This window comes from Spinacia oleracea, chromosome 4 (assembly GCF_020520425.1).
Source record: "Spinacia oleracea cultivar Varoflay chromosome 4, BTI_SOV_V1, whole genome shotgun sequence".
Lineage (NCBI taxonomy): Eukaryota > Viridiplantae > Streptophyta > Magnoliopsida > Caryophyllales > Amaranthaceae > Spinacia > Spinacia oleracea.
The window spans coordinates 154554718-154575631 of record NC_079490.1 but is presented as its reverse complement, the minus strand read 5'-3'; the positions used below and the strand labels follow the sequence as shown (position 1 = coordinate 154575631).

Here is a 20914-nt window from a genome sequence, read left to right as displayed (position 1 = left end):
ACCAAGTCGTAACTTGTAAGAGGTCATAGTGGATTAATTAGCTTCAATGACAGATTTTTGTCCAAAAAGAGGAAAAAACATCATAAAAGCATTTGCATATTTATACTGAGTATCTGGAAACACAGACATTTAGAATAACAGATTATAAGCCAGGAAACAAGATAACAATATAACAATATAAGTAGGAGACCTTATTGGTTTTGTTCATTAAAAAGGCAAAGAGGAAAGACTTTACACTACTAAGTTCTAGATAGTAGATACCAGAGAATTTGAGCAGCTCAATGCACTAAACCCTCAAGTCTTCAACAACTTTCTCCAGTTGCAATCAAAAGAATACACAGTATATCCCTAAGTCACGTTTAAACAGAAAATGCTAGTTAGGAAGTTTGATCTTGCAAAAAATTAACATGAAGTCGAGAATCATCCATTTTGAATAGAATGTAAACAGTACTGGGTGATGGTTAAGAATCCTTATAAGCCCTAGAAACTTCCTCAATATCCATCTCAACATCATCTGCAAGCACATCATCATCTAAACCATCCATTGTATACTCATGCTCTAAGTTCATTTGGAGCCTCTCATCATCAGAATCACTCTTGAACAAGTCCTTATCCTCAACGTCAGAAAATTCATCGAAAGTAGCAGGCTTCTTCTTCTTCCCTCTATAACCAATTAGATTTATAACCTTTTTCTTCCAAAGAACCAAGGGGCATTTCTCAATCAACTCCTGCCCGTTATAAGCCTCATTTAAAAGCACATGAAACCTCTTCCCTCTCTCTGAAACATAAAAAATATCGAAATGTTTCAACAACAACCTCATCAACTTCTGCGGCACCACAAGTTCACGTCGAAAATGAGTCAAATGATCAGTCACCAGCTTCTTCTCAAGTGTAAAACTAAGCAATTCATGCATAACCGCAATTGCTCGTTTATCAAACTCTTGTGATCCTACTTCAAGCCCTCGAGCATCAGCATTATTAGGAATCATAGTGTATCTAGAATTCCAGTATATGTAATATGTTAGGTTTCCTATTATACATAGGTTATGCTTTAGGAGTTTATGTGGTGTTAGGATTGTGTATTGTGTATTATATATATGTTGATAATAATATACGAAAAGGCTAAGCCGTTTCTTCCTAAATTTGTGTCACTTTAACATGGTATCACAACCTCTCTAATCTAGAGAAATAAATTTATCTTTGTTTTCTAAACACAATCCTACATAAATTAAATTTTGTTTTTTGGTGAGAAACGTTCTTCTTGTCAAGGTGTTTCTTGATTCAGATCTTGTGCACGCTGCTTCTGTTTTTTATCCCTGGTCTAGTAAAGTACGTTGGTGCGTGCTTTCTTGCTGTTATAGCGCAAGGGCTGGTGCGGTGAAGTGCTGTGATTTCCGATCTCTTTGGGCACTGCTGTTGTTATACTATGGTAAGGTTCTTGGGCGCTTGGTCAATAATCTTGATTCGTAATTCCGTTGCTGTGTGTTTAGCGCCAGATTATTTGTGCTATGCTCGTTTGTGTACCATTGCTGTTGGATAATTTGGTGCAATCTCCTGCTGTTCATTGCTTCTGATGTCTTTTCTACCTGTTGTGTTGTGAACTATTGTTGCTGTCACAATGGTAGACAGTGAAGACCCTAAGAATAAGACATCAGGTTCAATTGTTCCTCGCTATGAGCCTTTCACTGAGTACTATCTTCATCCGAGTGAAGGCACAGGTACGGTTATTAGTCCCATATTGTTAAAGAATAATAATTATGAGGAGTGGTCTAGTTCTCTTCGTAATAATTTGCGTGCTAAGAACAAGTTAGGATTTATTGATGGCACGATTGCAGTCCCGGATGCTACATCTCCGGATTACGTTCATTGGGGTATTGTGAATTCTATGTTAGTTGCTTGGATTTTTAATACGCTTGATGAATCTATTAGATCGACCATGATCCTTCCTCTTCTTGCTAAAACTTTATGGGATGAATTAAGAGTTACATACTCTATTGGTAATGGTCCGCGTATACTTGAATTGAAGCATGCAATTTCTGATTGCAAACAGAGAGGTAGGTCGGTGACTGTCTATTATGGAGAATTAAATAAATCACATAATGACTTGTCTAGTTATTTCAAATTACCAGTTTGTTCTTGTTCTGCTGCTGCTGAGTATGCTAGACTTCAAGATGCTTCTATGTTACATCAGGTCTGCATTGGTCTAGACTCTAGGAAGTTTGGTAGTGTTGTGTCAACATTATTGATGATGGATCCTCTTCCATCTTTGAATGTTGCGTATGCTAAGGTAGTTTCAGATGAACGTAAGCAGACTGTATCGGAGGCTAGTGAGGCCTCTCAAACAGGTGTGGTTAGTTTTTCTACTTCTGGTATTGCATCTGGAAGGGATGAAAATGTTAGTACTGAGCCTAGAGTATGCAGTCACTATGGGGCTAAAGGCCACTTGAAGGAGAGATTATATGAGTTAATTGGTTGGCCCGACAAGCGTCCTGGTGGTCGTGGCCGCAGGGGCCGTGGAGGTGGCCGCGGTACTGGTGGTGGCCGTGGGGCTGCCAACTTTGCAGGTGTTGCAGATGGTGGTCACGTGTCTGGTAGTAGTGATATTGGTGCTTCGGATCGTTCTAGTGTCCCTACATTGTCCGATGCACAGTGGGCACAACTCATGGATGCACTCAAACGCTCGAGAAAGGCATCTTCCTCAACCGACAATAAGTTAACTGGTACGTATAATTCTGATGAGTGGATTATTGATACCGGAGCATCAAATAACATGTCCGGTAATATACATTTATTTACTAGCTTATGTGATTTTTCTTCACCTGTTGGTTTGCCGAATGGTAAGCATGCTACGGCTACAAAAGAAGGACGAATTGAGCTAAGTGGTGGTCTCATTTTAGACAATGTTCTTTTTGTTCCTGACCTCACTTGTAATTTTCTTTCTGTTTCCCAATTATTAGAACAACAAAAATATATTTGTCTTTTCACTAACAAGCTATGTACTATTCAGGACCACACTTTGAGGAACCTGATTGGAACGGGGTTGCAGTGTAATGGGGTCTATATTCATCGTCCAGTTCGTGCTCAGAGTCTTCGGGCAAACAAAGTGGTAGTTTCAGATGCTAGTGTTATGTGGCATAAGCGACTTGGACACCCGTCAATGCAAGTAGTGTCTTCCTTTCCTGGCGTAGCTAGTGGTAGTAGTAGTAGTACTAGTTGTTCATTTGATTGTGAAATTTGTTTTAAGGGGAAACAACCTCGTAACTCTTTTCCTTTAAGTATGAATAAAGCATCTGGTGTTTTTGATTTAATTCATTGTGATATTTGGGGTCCGAACAAAATGGTGTCTAGTTGCGATGCTCGTTTCTTCCTTACCATAGTTGATGATTATTCTCGTGCTACTTGGATTTCTTTTAATGGTTGGAAAATACGAAGTTGGGAAATTAATTCAAGATTTTTGTGTAATGGTAAAACTCAGTTTCAGAAAAAAAAAATCAAGATAGTGCGAAGTGACAATGGGCAAGAATTTTTGAGTTTAAAATCATTCTTTGCACAAAAAGGAATATTGCATCAAACTAGTTGTGTTGATACGGCCCAAAAAAATGGTAGAGTCGAAAGAAAACATCGTCATATTTGGAATGTTTCCCGTGCCCTATGGTTCCAGGCTAAGTTGCCGAATTTTTTTTGGGGAGAATGTGTTCTAACTGCAGTTCATCTCATTAATCGGACTCCTACTCCTGTTTTGAATGGAAAGACACCACATGAGTGTTTGTTTGGTCAAAAACCTTCGTATGACAGTATACGTGTGTTTGGATGTTTGTGTAATGCTGCTAATAGGCCTCGTGTTAAAGACAAGTTTGATTCTAGGTCTCGCAAATGCATCTTTGTTGGTTATCCTTTCGGTAAAAAGGGTTGGCGTCTTTATGAATTAGAGACAAATGATTTTTTTGTGAGTCGTGATGTTCAATTTGTGGAAGATAAATTTCCATGGTTAGAGTCACTACCTGATGCTCAACGTGTCTTATGGGAAAGATTTTTTAGTCAACCACTAGTTTGGGATGACGACGACGAAGTTCCTTTTAATTTTGGTGTGCCTGATGCGTCACCTACTGCTTCTGATGGGTTTTCCTGGCAGCAACAACACAAGCCAAGGTCATCTTGCTAGCAGCGACAACACAAGCCAAGGCAAGGTGCCTGCTGTCCAGGTATACACCCGTAGGCCACGACAATCAGGGCAAGCTAGTGTGCATGTGCCTACTGGCGCTGGAACTGCTGCAAGTACCCATGCAGTGCCCAACAATGCTGCTGCCATGAGCAGTACAGTGCCTAACCAGGCTGCTGCCTCGACCAGTCAGGTGCCTCACAATGTTGCGACACCTACTCTATCCAGCTGTGTTGATATAAGCAAGGGTATTGTTCCCTCCTCTCCTTCCTCGTTTGTGCGTATTGGTGAATTCGAGTGTGATGCTTCAACGCCTCTTAGTTTAAGGGGGAGTCCGATAGACAATGTTAGGTCTAATGTGGGTGAATCGCTTGGTCGTGGTAATCGTATTAAAATTCCGTCGACTACGCTTCGTGGTTTTGTTACTAATACAGTCATTGTAAAAAATATAGACCCCTCTACATCAACTGCTCTTCCTCCTTTGTCACGTTCCTCAGGTACTCCCTTTCATATAGCTTGTTATGTTGATTATGATAAATTTTTTGAAAAGCATAATAGTTTTCTAACGACTATTACAAAAGGGAAGGAACCACCCTCTTTTAAAGAAGCTATGAAACATCCAGGTTGGCGTCAGGCAATGCAAGAGGAGATTGATGCTCTTGAGAGTAGTGGTACATGGACAGTAGAGGACCTTCCTCTTGGTAAGAGAGCTATTGGTAGTGGTTGGGTGTATAAAATTAAATATACCGACAAGTCGAAGGTAGAACACCTTAAAGGGCGTTTGGTAGTCTTTGGTAATTGGCAAGTTGAAGGTATTTACTACAATGAGACTTTTGCACCTGTAGCAAAAATGGGTACAGTTCGCTTGTTTCTTGTTGTTGTTGTGTCACTAAATTGGGAGTTACATCAAATGGATGTTCATAATGCCTTCCTACACGGTGATTTGGAGGAAGAAGTTTATATATATGCAATTCCCACCAGGATATAGTCATCCAGTTCCTGGGAAGGTCTGTAGGTTGCGTAAGTCATTATATGGCTTAAAACAGGCTCCCAGACAATGGTTTGCTAAGTTGTCTAGTGCTTTAAGGGCATTTGGTTTCAAATCTTCATATGCATATTATTCATTATTCAGTTATATTCAAGGGAATATCATTCTGCATGTTCTTATTTATGTTGACGATTTAGTTATTGCTGGCAATTCTCATGATGCCATAGTTCGTTTCAAAGAATATTTGAACACCTGCTTTTACATGAAAGATCTAGGTACTCTGAAATATTTTTTGGGCATTGAGGTTTCTCGTGGCCCTGATGGTATATTTTTTATGTCAACGAAAGTACTCCCTGGATATTTTGACTGAAGCAGGAATGTTGGGTTGTAAGCCTATTCACACTCCGATGGAGCAAAATCACCGCCTTGCTTATGCTACTGGTGATTCTTTTGCCCATCCAGACCAATATCGTCGGTTGGTAGGACGTCTCGTATATTTGTCTATTACTCGACCTGAGTTGAGTTATTCGGTGCATACTCTTGCACAGTTTTTAAGTGATCCTCAAGTGCAACATGGGATGCCGCATTACGTGTGTTACGTTACTTGAAGGGTAGTCCAGGACAAGGCATTTTGTTACGTCCTATGGCAGATATGTGTTTGACTGTTTATTGTGACAGTGATTGGGCTGCTTGTCCCTTAACTAGGCGGTCATTGTCTGGTTATTTGGTGTTTTTGGGAAGGTCTCTGATTTCTTGGAAGACTAAAAAGAAACCTACTGTGTCTCGTTCGTCTGCTGAAGCTGAATATCGTGCCATGGCTGTTGCTACTTGTGAGTTAAAATGGTTGAAATCTTTGCTTCACTCCCTCGGTATTCTGCATTCTAGGCCTATGACGTTGTTCTGTGATAGTCAATCTGCTCTTCATATTGCTAAGAATCCAGTCTTTCATGATCGTACTAAGCATATTGAGGTGGACTGTCACTTTGTCCGTGATGAGTTGTTAAAGGGTAATCTCTCTAAGGCATATGTTCCCACTGGTCATCAATTGGCAGACATTCTGACGAAAGCCCTTGGACGACAACAATTTGGTTTTTTGTTACGCAAGTTAGGCATCCGTAATTTACATGCTCAAACTTGAGGGGGAGTATTAGGAATCATAGTGTATCTAGAATTCCAGTATATGTAATATGTTATGTTTACTATTATACATAGGTTATGCCTTAGGAGTTTATGTGGTGTTAGGATTGTGTACTGTGTATTATATATATGTTGATAATAATATACGAAAAGGCTAAGCCGTTTCCTCCTAAATTTGTGTCACTTTAACAAGCATAAGGGGATAAATACTCCCTCTTCTGAAAATTCTCTAGAGTCCCACCAATCCTAAACACCTTAAAATTCGGCGGAAACTTCATAGAAAATGCCAAAGAAAGCTTCCCTGGAAAATGCAAATTCAGCTCATCTCCACTAAAATTCCCACTTCTTTTCTCTAATTCAGTAATTGCCCACTCATTTTTCCAACCAACCAGCTCTAAAAACTCATGATCAACACCACTATCCTCTGCCTCATCCTCTGCCTCAGACTTAGCTAACCTAAAAAGACTAGGATAACTATGCACCCAATTGTCCCTAAAATCAAATGCTAACCCCATATCCCTCCTAAAATGAGCCCTAGTCACAAACTCCGCCACTTTATCAGAACGCTCCTGAATTTCTCTGTCCTCCTCCTCAATCAAATCCTCCGCGTCCTGGGTCATTCTGACCCACAAAGTCCCATTACGATCCTTATACAAATCAAACGATTTCGGAAATTTTTGAAGGAAATCGGATAATTTGTGGGGTTTAGGAAGGTTAATTTGACGGCGTTCTTGCTCAAGATATCGAATTGAAATAACATGTTCAGGTTCAGCTTTGGTTACCTCCATTAAATGGTGGATTTTGTGGAAGATTTTCCATTTTTCAGTGACGATTTCGAGGTCGTGGACTCGCTTCTTCTTGCTCCTATCTTGTACTCTTTTCGCTCGTTGTCATTTGACGAACTTGAATTTGGTGGGTTTTTGGATTCACAATGTTGTAGAAACTTTTTCCATTGAATTGTTTGGTGGATTTGAGTTTGTTGATTAGTTTCTTTTGATATTGTTGAATAGATTACAATTATTGCAATTAAATCACCAGAACACGTTCTCTATAGATTTTAAGGGTGCAGCCATGCAGCGTTTAAGATTGAGTTGTTGAAGAAGAAAGGGTTTTAGAAAAGGAATAAAAACTAAATGAACTAATGATGAGTAACTAGAGCTGTCACTTCTCAACCCGAATCGTTTGAAAGCGTTGGGTTAATCCGATTATTAAGAACTCACACCGTTAATAATTTGTGAGATGGAACCCGAAACTCGATCCGATCCGATAATATTCAACTCGAATTGTCTCGAAAATATTAAACCGATTAAGATCCGATACCCGATAACAAACTGTCATGCGGCAACCCGAACCGTTTCTACCCAAACCGAAAAGACCCAAAAACCGTTAATGACCCGATTTGTTTCAATCCGTACCGTTTCAACCCGGGAAAAACCCATTCACAACCCGAACTGTTTCAACCCGGACCGTTTACAATCCGAACTGTTTCTACCCGGACTGTTTACAACCCGAACTGTTTCAACCCAGACCGTTTACAACCTGAACTGTTGCAACTCGAACCGTTTACAACCCGAACTGTTTCAACCCGAACCGTTTACAATCCGTAACCCGTTTAATTCAAACCGTTTATAACACGTCTACCCCAAACTACAAGACAACCATAACACATTTTATTTGCTTCAAATTAAAAGTTGTACTATAGACTAGAACATTTTTATAAATTAATGTCAAGATAAGAAAGATAATAAATTAAAAATTAGGCTAACAGTTTACATCAAAAAATACTTCGTAATAAACTATAAAATTTATGATAACTGACACTGTCATAATGTTTTCACACCGGATCTGTGCGGCTCTCTCTTAGGTAGCAAAACCAACATCCATAATCCATATCATCCATCTAAGCAATAATTATCACGTCCTATAAAACTAACCTCTGGAATAAGTAAACTATATTATAGTTTTAGGACGTAATATTGATCTGGACGTGCTTTGGGAGGCGTTGAGAAAATGATGGACGATGGACAAAGACCCTGAGAAATCTATATGCATAACTAAATCGACATCATTCAATTCAATAACAATTGAACTTGTTTGTCTCGTTTCGTTGTTGAACATGTTAGTCTCGTTGTTGTTTAAACCAATATGAATATACGTTAAACTTGTATTTTCAAACTTTACAAATTCATTACGTATTAGTTCATCATTATCGATTATTAATTACTACTTTATTAGTTATTAATTCATCAATAAATGCATATTTCATGAATACGAAGTGATAAATTCTACTAAGTATTAATCATTAGTTTATCGTTGTCTATGATAAAACTAAGTCATATACTATATACTCACTAACTCTACTGGTCTTCAAATTTTAAAACTTTTAAAATTTAGTTACCGCCCTTGTCTCTTAATTAAGACATCCATATTATAATATAAACGTATTGAAAATAGTGATTTTAGTAATAACCCAATATTGTTTATAATTTGTATCCGAATTGACCTGACCAGACATGAACCCAACCTGATATGAACCCTACCTGATATGATATGAACCTGTTACAACCCGGCTAAACCCGTTCACAATCGGACGCGCTCCAACCCGACCCGATTATAATCTGACCCGACCCGTCCCGACCCGATATGCATCTGACCTGATATGCATCTAACCCGATATACATCCGACCCGATACAACCCGATACAACCCTGTTTACAAATCGACCCAATATGACCCGACCCAATTATACCCCGACCCAATATGAACCCGACCCGATATTAACACGAACCGACATGAACCCGACCCGATATGAACCCGTGCCAACCAACCCGAACCCGAACTGATCCGTTAATTTTTCAACCCTAACCAATCTGACCCGATAGCCAAATGAACTCGTTTTAACCCAAACCCGATTCGTTTGTCCGAATTGACACTCCTATAAGTAACGACAAATGGGAAACATACCAGTAGTGCAAAGTGCAAACACATCGTCATTTTACAAACCCTAAAAAAATGAAATAAAGTTCTTAAAAACTACCATGCACCCTGGGTGCATGATGTACCCTCTTATATTTTCCCACTATGTGAGAAGAAAATATGGGAGGGACCACCAATGAATATAAAAATAATTAGATTAGTACTTGTGCAACGCACGGTGATTACTACTCTGTAAATATTTTTATGTAATACTTTAATAATTTAATAATTATTTTCAGAAAAGTTAATAAAATAAAATATATTTCGGAAATGAGTTCACCAACACCAATTGATTTAGTTTTCCCTAAATAAATAATTAAAAAAATTAAGTTAAATGATATAGATTGAATGCTATCATTGAACTGCAGTTCAAAACCATATACTAAAATGTTTGATTTATTATATTGCATTATCACAAAAATTAATATATATACAAAAATTTTCCAAAAATTTTATTACAATATTTCAATCAAATAAAAAATATAATGATGAACAAACCTAGTATTTAATAACGTTTTAATGGAATAATTACAATGGTCATAATGAAAAAACGAAGTATATCAAATCCATATCATCTTGTATGTTAAAAATATTGTAATATTAATGTTTTTTTAGTGTCATAAGTTTAGGACCCGTACAAAGTACGATGATTAATAATCCGTAAATATTATTAATACTTTTAAAAGTTTGACAACTATTTAAAGAAAACTTTAAAAAACAAAATATATTTCTTAGATGAATTTTTCATATACCACTTGATTTTTATTAGACATAAAATAAAACAAAATTAAGTTGAATTATGAATTGGTATTATAATTCAACTGCAATTCAAAACCATAGAATGAAATGTTTGATTTTTTTATATTTCATATATTTAATTATTTTAATTTTCCGTAAAATTGAAATATGAAAAACATTTCCAAAAATGTTTGTACAATTTTATAATCAAATCACAAAATATAAACATACCAACCTAGAATTTAATAGTAACTTTTTAATGAAATAGTTATAACATATTTAAATGAAATAACGATTCATAACCTATAGTATCACGTATATTCAAATTTTCTTTGCTAATATTTAAGTCATTATTGAAAATTACTTTTAAAATTCATAAAAATTAAGGTTCATTCTTACGCTTTGTGGCTAAGTTTTATAATGTGTAAATAAAGACATATTTTAATACTCTGTAATAAGTTCCATTTTATTAATTCTTTTGGTAAATATTATTATGTTATTTATGGTAATATAATTTTTTTGAAAAATATTTCATATCATTTAATTATTATTTTGATAAAAGTAAGTAATCATAAATATATATTTTTTGAGGAAATATCTTAATTTTTTTTTAGAAATCATCTAATTAAAAGTAAAAAATTGACTTTGTTAAATCAAATATTTCATGAAAATTTATTTTTGGTAAATTTAGTATTTTCTATAATAATAAGTCAATAATATTATTAATCCCCTCTTTTCCTTCTTACATAAAATTTCCCCATTTATGTCGGCCAAATTATTGTTTTCCTTACAAAATCATCACCAAATAATTTAGAATGAAAAATCAAAAGTAAAAAATGTCCCTTTGCTAAATGAACTACTCTGTATTTCATTAAAATTTTAATTTTGGTAACTCTAACTGTGTAGTATTTTCTACAAAAATAACTCAATATTTTTATGTTAAGTTCTTATCTTAATTTCTTAAAATTTTCTCACTTATCTTGGCCAAATGTTTTTGTTACAAAATTGATCACCTAAATAATTTTGGAATGAAAATTCATATCGTGCGCAAAATCAAAGAAGTTGATTTTGCAATCAGTTTTAAATTAATTTCGGGTTTTTTTTTATTCCCCAGATTTTTCAGTTATTTTCTTAGCTTATCTTATCTAAAATTATATCTGAACTTAATATAACTTTTTTATAAATATAAAAGGTTCTTTGATAGTTATTTTGTTTTTTAAAAAAAAAACCTTATAAGTTATGTTCGACTTATTTTGACTTATTTCAGACAAAATAAGTTCAGATTTGTTCAGTTAAGTTTAATTAAGTTCAGTTAATGTAAGTTCAGGAAAAATAAGTTTTTTTCAGTCCTTTTCGGAGAAAATAAGTTCAGGTAAGTTCAAATAATATAAGTTCAGACAAAATAAGTCGAATAGAGCCTTAAGTTAAATAAATGTATCCAAACTTAAATTTCTTAAAATAAGTGTACTCATATTTACTTTCAGTATAAGGTAACAAGATGCCAATATCTTTTTTCTTTAAGTTCTATATAAATAGTTTCTCATATTTACTCTTTTCGCAACTTTTTCGTTTCCCCTTTTTCACCCCTATTACAGCTTATTTCTTTACTGAAATTATTAATTTTATTACGTAATTTTTTTGAAGATACGACACATTCATTTTTCGTAAGACAAAAGAATTTTAAGTTATTATTAAATTAATATAATACAAAGAAGTGTAACTATGTTGTTAAAAAGTTTTGGAAATTATTCCTTATTTAAATTAATCAATACGAAGTACTTTTTTTGCAAATAATGCATAAAGATATGGGCTACAATTAAGTTTCTAAAAGGAGTGTAACTATGTTGCTAAAAAGTTTTGAAAATTATTCCTTATTTAAATTAATCAATACAAAGTACTTTTTTTTGCAAATAATTCATAGAGATAGGGACTACAATTAAGTTTCTAAAAGGATTGATAGCTACAACAAATATTTTTTCTCCATTTTTTTAAGTTTTATTATTAAACATTTTTAAAAAAATAAAAAATACTAAAGATTCACCGGGAGAAAAAGGACATTCGATGAAAAAGGATATTAAGATTGGCAAAGCATGATAACTAAACCTATGCAACAAATGAAATACAACACTCACATTGTGGCACTGGAAGTCAAACATAGTTTTGAATTCCATTAATTGTTTTAAAGATGAGTTTGAGGCCCATGGTTGTAAAACATTGGGGTTGAACATTCATCATATATGAAATGTATTTTCATATTCCATTTAATCTTGGTTTAATATTAAATGATGAGTCCTTTCAAATTTGACAATATATTCAAGATGGACTGTCAGGACCATTCCTATGACTAAGAAATGTCTATCAAGTGAACTCGAATGTCAAAATTTGAAAAAGGTCCCTGGTCGGAAGTTTTCTATAAAGATGGACGCATAGAAAACACTAGACGACTAGAATGCCAGATGACTAGTAGTTTTGTTTCTTGAACTATGTGGACATGGCAATGTCGCAATCATTTGCATAGATACTTACTTGAGAAGACTAGTATTGGAAAGACCTATGAAACTTTACTGTAAGAGATGAAAATATGTCATAAGTAAATTTCATTATATTATTAGACACTAATCCTCAATACCTGAGTGATTTGAGATTACTTGTTTGAGAACTAGTTACTTTGACGTTGTCAACCGTCGCCTCGTAAAAGGAGACTATAACGGAAACGCTCAGGTAATCACCTATCAAACGAAGTCTAAACAAGATTGAGATTTTCCTCCCATAAATCGGGATGAGATGCTGAAAGTTGTACAAGGCCACTCGGAGAGCTAGAAACTGAAAAATGCATGGCCGTGCTCAGATGAATCATAGGCAATGATTATCTGTTTATTTAATCAGTTGAACTCTGAAACCGAGAAGTACCTCTGGACATAATAAGGATGTAACACCACGACTTCTAAACACCATTATTTAGGTTAATTATCTTTAATTAGTAGCGGAAACCCTAATTTAGTCGGAGCGTCACATGACGTATCTCCCTCGTGGGAAATACAAGGCGACATAACCTTTTTAAATTTACTGACTACTATTGAGTAACAGTAATTATACTTCACTTTGATTAATTCTTTAATATTTACATCGAAATCTAAATGAACTTTAATAAATATTCCTAACATTGATTAAAGATAAATATTAAAATCTAACTCAAATCATGAAATCAAACTTAGAGTTTAATTAATACATCCCTTTATTACTAATGACATAGTTATCTTTACTAAACATCGATCGTGAATTTGATGGTGCTATCCTCACTCTAAGGCATCCCATGATCTTCTTCGTACCTAAAACAAAAGCAACATCGTGAGCCGAGGCCCAGTAACATACTACCCTAACAACGTAAACTCATTTTAATTCATTTTATTTAATTTGCAAACAGGGAGAATAGAATATAGTAAATCACTTTCACAAAGCATCATAATAAACATCATTTATAACTTGAAACTTTAGTAATTCCCATTATCTTTCATAAAACCTTCATATTACTTGGTAACTGACAAGTTAGCCTTGCGGGACGTCTCCCACCTTGCGATAGTCCTCACGGAGCACTCTCCCTTGTTGGACACACGCCCGTACCTAATTAGTTTCTTTATTTAGCTTGCGGTAACCCTCAAGGAGCACTCTCCCTTGTTGGGTGTCCCGCGGTACGGCGGTACGTGCACGACCTAGAAATAGTAACCCCACTAACTGGCTGAACCTGTTACACTTGTATTTATCATGTTTCGTATCTTATTCGTAACTCGTCATTCTTATAAAATCATTCATAAACACATTTGAATATCATCATGCATAAAATACACTTTATAAACACAATTCATATCCCACAATCCAATTAAAAACACATCATTATAAACATATTTCATAAATTCATAAAACACATTTCATAAGGGGATTGTGGGTGTTAGCAATAGATGTTACCTCAACCGTAGTTTATATTCCTTGTTCGATGGACCGTTCTTCCTGAGATTCAAGTCCGATTTCTTTCAAAGTATTAAATTGTTGAATTACTAATAAAATAATAAATAATTTAAAATCAATAATGTCATAAATAGATTTCCAAGAAATATTATTTTATTTTTATTTTATAATTTTTAAGTGAAGCTAATAACTTATTTTCTTAAAATCAATAATTTAAAGGCATTCTTTTTTTTCTAAAACGTGAGTTTTTATTATGAGTGAAAAATTCTGAAAAATAGATGATGGGTACAACTTACTCAAATAAATTGGGCCCAACTCTTGATAATGGGCTGACCAATGGAGTAATTTGAGTGGAACTTTGTTCCTGGGTAGTTGGAAACAGAAGTAGGGGAGCAGGGCACGAACGAAGCAGGGGCACGAAGGAACAGGGGAGGACGAAAGGGAGGCGGGTGCGGCGTCTTGGAGTTTGGGCGGTGCAACCACACACATTCGTTCCGAAAATTCACCGGCGATGGTGATGGTGGTTTGCAACGGCAGGGTAACGAGTGGAGGGTGGTGGGGGTGTGCGAAACAGAGAGGAAACAGGGGATTGGCGGTGGTGACTTGAGGCGGTTCTGGGCGGCGGTGCAATAGCTCGCCGGAGTATTTAGGGGTGATGATGGTGGTTGGTTTTGTGGTGGCGAAACAGCAATGGAGGGGAGGTGGAGCGTCGCGGAAGCACGACAGTGCTGGTGGCTGGGCTTAAAGGCAGAGGAGGTCGAGTGAGGGGGGAGAGAAAGGCGAGGGGTGTGGGGGTGGTTGTCGGTTGAAGGTGGCCGAGACCTGGGCGGCACGTAACTGGAAGGTGAACTCCGACAGAGGGCGTGAGGTGGTTGTTTTCAGACGGTGGTTCGATGGTGGTTGTGGTGGTGGTGGTGGTTCAAAGCATAAATAAAGGTATTAAAAATGGTGAAAAGCTTCATGATTTTCAATGGTGAAAACTGAAATTGAGGATGTTTGATTGAGCAGATTTCTTGACAAATTGAGGAATTATTTATAGAAATGAGAAGTTGCCTACTTACGTAACTGATGATCCAAATTGTAAAAGTTCAAGTTGACAATTGTAAGAAATAGAGGAGAGTAGGTGATGAGTAATGAGGTCTAGTGATTTTAGGTGAATGAATCAGCAAGGCTAGAGCTAATTAGGTGATATAGATGGCAAGCTCCATGGTTTACACGGCAGAGGAGGAGAGAAAGAAGATTTGACTAGGTTTACAATGGAGTCAAAGGGCATTTTGGTAAATATGCAATGTTGGACAAATTTGCAGAATTTTATTGCTATTTTTTTTTGGGATTGGAAAAAGAAATCTTTAACAAGTTTTGAAATTCCTTAGTAAAATATATCGTTAACGGAAAATAAATTTAGTTTTCGAATAAAATAAAAACGTTCCGAAACTTTTTAAAAATCCGAATAAATTATGAAATAATTAATATTTAAAAAGTAGATTAAGCTCGTAAATCTGAAATTAAATTATAAAATCTGAAAAAAATATAAATCGCGTAACAATATTAAAAATTCAAGCGAAAGAAAACTTTGTTAATTAAAATAATGTTCGAATTAAGGATTTAAAACGATTTTAAGCTAAATAAAAGTAATTAGGCATAATTATTCAAGTTTTGAAAATTCGGGGTATTACAAAGGATGACTACTCTTACCTTATGTTCATGAGCAAGCATCAAGCGACAAAGGAATTAGACAATGCACACTTGTCCCTAAGGACAAGTGGGAGACTGAAGGAAATAATGCCCTTGGTCCAAGTATGAATTCAATGCTAAGTCTAATAAATGCGGTTCAGTATTAATTAATTATGCAAGTTAATAATTCAGTGAGATCAAGTGAGTTGTATGCCTAGCTAGAGGCCGCTTTAGTTCGAGTGGAATTAATAATATTAATCCAAGACTTACTCTTGACTGAACCCCTAGGGTCACACAAATAGTACGTGTACGGATCAAGTATTTAAGTGAATTAACTACTCTATTTATGAACATTCGGAAACAAGGGATCTCGGTTCCAGTGGGAGCTGAAATCGTCAAAAGGGAAAATATGAATACTCCAGAAATGATGATATTGCCGGAAACGGAAATATGGATCATGAAGGAAATATAAATATTATCCAAGTCGTAGATGTTGCCGGAAACGGAAACATGGTATGTATCGGAAAATATTATCCGAAATAGAAATATTGCCGGAATCGGAAATTTTGCCGGAAACGAAAATATTGCCGAAATCGGAAATATTACCGGAAATGGAAATATTGCCGAAATCAGAAATATTGTTCGACTCGGAAATGAATTCCGGAATTGGAAAACGAATCGGAAGCGCGACGTACGAAACGATCGACGGACGAGCTTGCGAGACGCAAGGCCCAGCGCGAATGCCAGGCCCAGCGCCCAATGCCCAGCGCCAAGCAAGCCCGCGCGCGCGAGCAGTTAGCAAGGCAGGCCGAGCAAAGCAGCGCCCAACATCATGGGCCGCGTGCTTGCTGGCCAGCGCCCATCACTGGGGCCGAGCCGAGCACCAGCGCCCCTCATGGGTTGCGTGGTTGTGAGGCTTCGTACGACCAAAGCCTTGGTCGTTTAGGATTGCTTGCTTAATCTCGTTTTCCTAATTCTACTCAAATTGAATGCTTTTGTTAAATCTGAAACACTTAGGTGTATTATTAAACATTAATTTCTAATGATTTAATTTAACTAGAATCCTAATGGATTTAGTTATTGGAATCCTAGTAGAATTCTAATTCCGTTATTTCCACCCTATAAATACGTGGTTCATAATCACAATTTATATGAAAATTCAATAAGTATTTACATAGATTAAGTTCAAGTGGGAATTTAATAATTTGCCTAAATTAATAATTAAGCTTTCCGAATAAACATAAAACCTTAGATAATATTCTAGTTAATTGAATCTAAGGCGGATCCGAACGTGATGTGGACTATCTACGGAGGGGCGACATTTGGAGTCTTAAACTTGTTCTTGTTCGGTTCGGGAGTAGCTAGGGAAGGCACGCATCATATTGTATGTATCCTAATTATGTTAATTAATTGACTATGCGGCAATTAATTTGGATTCATGGCTTTATGGTTTTTCTGCATGAAATATATTGTTTATATTTTTCATAACCTAACACAAAGCATATTGCGCAAGGCAATGAGCTACTTTGTTACTAGCTCTCGGAATATGTTTGAAAACAAGTGACTTAAACCGAGTTGTCAAGCAAGCAACATCATTAATTACTAGTGATAACTCGTGATGATAAGTGTCATCTAACTTTCCCAGCAATCTGACAATGAAGAGGGCGTCTGTTTCTATTTCCAAGTTCTGAATGTCGTAGTCCACTGCCATCATCAAACCTTCACGAACCGCATAAAGCTCAGCAGCCAAAAGGGTTATAGCATTAAACTTGCTCGAGAATCCCATGTACCAGTTTCCAGAGACACCTCTTCAAATCGCCCTCCCCCTGCTTCATTCTGGCCTTGCCAACTACCATCCACATTAAGCTTCAAATAGTCAAACTCTGGTGGAGTCCAAGCTATTTGAGGCAGCTTCGGAATCACAGCCTCTTTACCCTGCAAAATTTGTTTAGTAGAAACATAATCGACATAAAAAGAGTTATAAACCAAGAATGGTTTCTTCATTTTCTGCTCAAAAACTGTCTTATTTGTTGAAATCCAGATATGCCACATTGCTACACAGTAAATAATTTTCCAATCTGAATCTTGAGTTAAATTAAAATGAAGCCAATCTTTCCAGCCCAGACTAAAGAAGGAACCCAAATCGAACTTTAAGTTGTTCCTTAGTCGTTGAAAAATAAAGTTCCAGATAATCCATGACTCCCAACAATCTCTAAATAAGTAAATATGGCTTTATGACGTATGTCTACACCTTGAACAGGTTGGAGAAATGATGTCTAGAATGTTGGAAAGTTTTTTAGCAACTGAATTATTTAATGGCAGCAATTCCATATCAGCATTTTATATTTAAAATACACTTTGAGTTTCCATATGGACTTCTGATATTTTCATATTTTATTGTGTTTTACCCCTATCCCTTAGTACTTTTTGATCTCAAATGGGCTCTTCGTAGCGATTTTTACTACTAATGTGCTCCTTGTAGTGTGTTTGTAGTTTCAGGTTCATCATTGTAGTAATTAGCATATTTGTGTGCATTTCCTACTAATTTGAATCAATACAAGAGATTATGTACTTTCGAGAGCACAAACATTGAGTTGGAAGTGTTTTCAAGCAAAGCGAATAGTGGAAGAAGTAGATAACCAACAATTGTCTACTCTTTTGATCGTAACTTAAGTTCTACAACGTTAAATTAAGCGATTCCAATTGGGTTGGATTCTAGACTTCAAGATCTTTCCAACGAGTGGTCACTCACCTTATTCTGACGTATAACGAAGTAGATATGGTGTTTTGAAGATAGAGGATCGTGCAGTTTGTACGCGCGCCTGATCGGCGAATGGCTACCCGATCGGGCGGATGGGCACCCGATCGGGCGGATTTCTGCCCGATCGACTTGTTTACGAGCCAAAAGCCCAATCGGGCTAGCGTCTGCCCGATCGGGCGACGACAACTTCTGGACGCGCGGAATAGTTTCTTTTCCCGTTTTTAATCGTTTTCTTTGGGCATGACTATAAATACTAAGCCCTTGGTTTATTATAGACATCTTATTTCCTAGTTTTAAACACTTATTTTATTTTAGTGCTTGTTTTTATTCTCCCAAATTACTATCAAACACTTAGTTTATTTTTAATCAAAGTTCCGATTTTTCATTTACTCGTCCATTCTTTGTTTAGGTATTAATTCTTACCTTGCTTTATTACTTTGTTTGAATCATGTTTTCAATTAATATGTTTGCATTGGTTGTTTCAAGTATGCATGAGTAGTTTCATTCTAGGGTTTTGGGAATCCATGAACTAATATGAAGGGATAATTAATATTGTTGATTGTTGGTATTATTGGTTAATTCCTATTGATTGTTTTCATTTACTATGCGATTGGATTTGCGCAGGTCTAATTGTATTAGTCTATCAATATCAAGTTAAGATTCGAGTGATGCAATTTGATGTTTAGGCTTGTTTCAATAGGTAGAATTGGGATTAATACGTAGCGAGAGCCCGTTAATTCTAAGTCTATGATTAGTATCGATTCGAGAGAGCATGTTAGTCTAATTGACTGTTTTATTGATTATTAATATTGATTATCATCCTGGATTGTTGTTCATTGGTGAACCTATGCCCCAGACTTTTTAATATCTGAATTCCTCCTTGTTTTGTTATTGTCGTAGTTTTAATTTACAAATCAACCAACTTTCTTTCCTAATAGTCTAGACCTTAGTTTTAGTAATAGAAAGAACGCATGTTTCCCTGTGGATACGATCCCTACTTCCCTTGCTATCTTGTTAGTGGACTTAGGTTTATCTTTGATTAGGCAATACGAATTTCGCCTGTCAACTTCCAGTTGATCTGATTAGTACTGTGAATGTTAAGATTAGAATGAGTGAGAAGAAAGTAGGTTGATTTAACACTAAACTGGTCATTACTGGTAGCAACCCATCGAATAAAATCCTCCTGATTTCGGTTAGTCGATAGAGGGACATCAACAATTAGTTTGCAAATATGATCTGGTAAATAACGTTTAATTCTCTATATATTTCAGTTGCCTTTTCGAATAATATCACTAACAAACCAATGAGCTATCGAGTCCGGGAATTCAGTAGTAATCAAAGTATACAGCGGGGCTGGGCCCACCCAATGATGGTACCACAGAGAAGTAGACTTCCCATTCCTAATCCCAACAATTAAACCTTTTTGTAACAAAGGACGACCTTGCAAAATATCTATCTACGCCGGGGAATGATGAGACCCCGGGATACAGTCTAGAAAAGATGATCGCTTCGAATATTTCTCATTAAAAATTCTAACCCAAAGCTTATCGGGAGTGGTCAACATCTTTCAACCTAATTTAGCCATGAAAGAATAATTCCACTACTTAAGACGTCTAATACCCAGACCTCCTTCCCCCATTGGCTTATTAACCGTGCCCCAAGAAGTATGGGCTAAATAACCACTTCTGTCGACTTAATTCCACAAGAATTTCCTAGTTCTCTTCTCTATGCTATTAGTAACACTTATTGGAAGCAAGGAAGTTGACATAGAATATAAAGAATACGTATTTAAAACTGACTTAATCAAAGTACAACGACCTTCCATATTTAAAAGTTTAGATGCCACCCTCTAATTCTCTCCAAAGTTTTATCTAAAAGGCCCATGAAGTTGCTAATTTTGAGTTTATTAGGTCGAATATCCACCCCAATATATTTTCCAAAAGTGGTAGTGGTTCTAAACCCATAAATGGAGGAGATGGAATTACGAAGACTGTGATTCATATGAACCGGGAAGATAGGGGAGGATTTCTTCTTGTTGATATCTAGACCCGACATAAAGTTAAATTCCTTAATGGTGTCCAGGATAACATTCATATTATCTATAGTCGTATTACCAAATAAAAAGACATCATCAACATAAAAAACATGAGATCAATTAATATTCTTAGTATCACGCAAAAGTTTCCAACTCCCATTATTTACCCTATATTCGATTAAAGTGGAAAGTCTATCTAAGCGAAGAACAAAAATATACGAGGAAAGATGATCACCCTGGCGATGCCTCTAGAAGGACAAAAACTATCTGTCAACTCACCATTCCAGAGAACAGTAATTCGAGACGAAGTAATACAATTCATAATTAGCCTAATTAGGTGGATAGTGAAATTGAAACTAATTAAAGTATGCCGAATAAAACTCCATTCTAAGCTATCATAAGCTTTAGTTAAATCTAGTTTTAGGGCCATTATGTTTTTTCCTTTTCTACTCTTATGAAACAAATGGGTCACTTCTTTCACAAC

At 36.0% G+C, this 20914-nt stretch overlaps 1 pseudogene; it reads right to left on the bottom strand.

Annotated features, from left to right (window-relative positions):
• Positions 1–461: 461 nt before the first annotated feature.
• LOC110784664 (protein WHAT'S THIS FACTOR 1, chloroplastic-like) lies at positions 462–9277 on the bottom strand (annotated as a pseudogene).
• Between the last annotated feature and the right edge of the window lie 11637 nt (positions 9278–20914).